A 347-nucleotide genomic window follows, 5' to 3' on the forward strand; every position below is an offset into this window, starting at 1 on the left:
AAGGTGCTGCCTAGATTAAAATGCTTTCTGTGGCTTACCTTCTTCATGTTGAAATAATCAGTGAAGACAGCCACGCGCTCATTCTTAATGCGATCGCGAATGTCCCAGGCAGAGGAGACTATGCCGGCTCCTTCAAACACTTTTTTCCCCAGTTCCGAATTTGATCGCTGAAAGAAAAACGGGCAACAAGCTTCACAGGGAAAGAAAAAAAAGGTAAAGGATTTCGGCCGATTAATTCTTGGTAAGGGTTGGGTAAAGTAAGAACCTGCAGGTAATTGCTAATGTTGAATGTAAGGGTGCGTACACAAAGATAGCAGGTCGCCTGCGCGCACCCGAGCAGCTGCGTG

Source organism: Penaeus monodon, chromosome 27 (genome assembly GCF_015228065.2).
Source record: "Penaeus monodon isolate SGIC_2016 chromosome 27, NSTDA_Pmon_1, whole genome shotgun sequence".
In the NCBI taxonomy this organism is placed as follows: Eukaryota; Metazoa; Arthropoda; class Malacostraca; order Decapoda; family Penaeidae; genus Penaeus; species Penaeus monodon.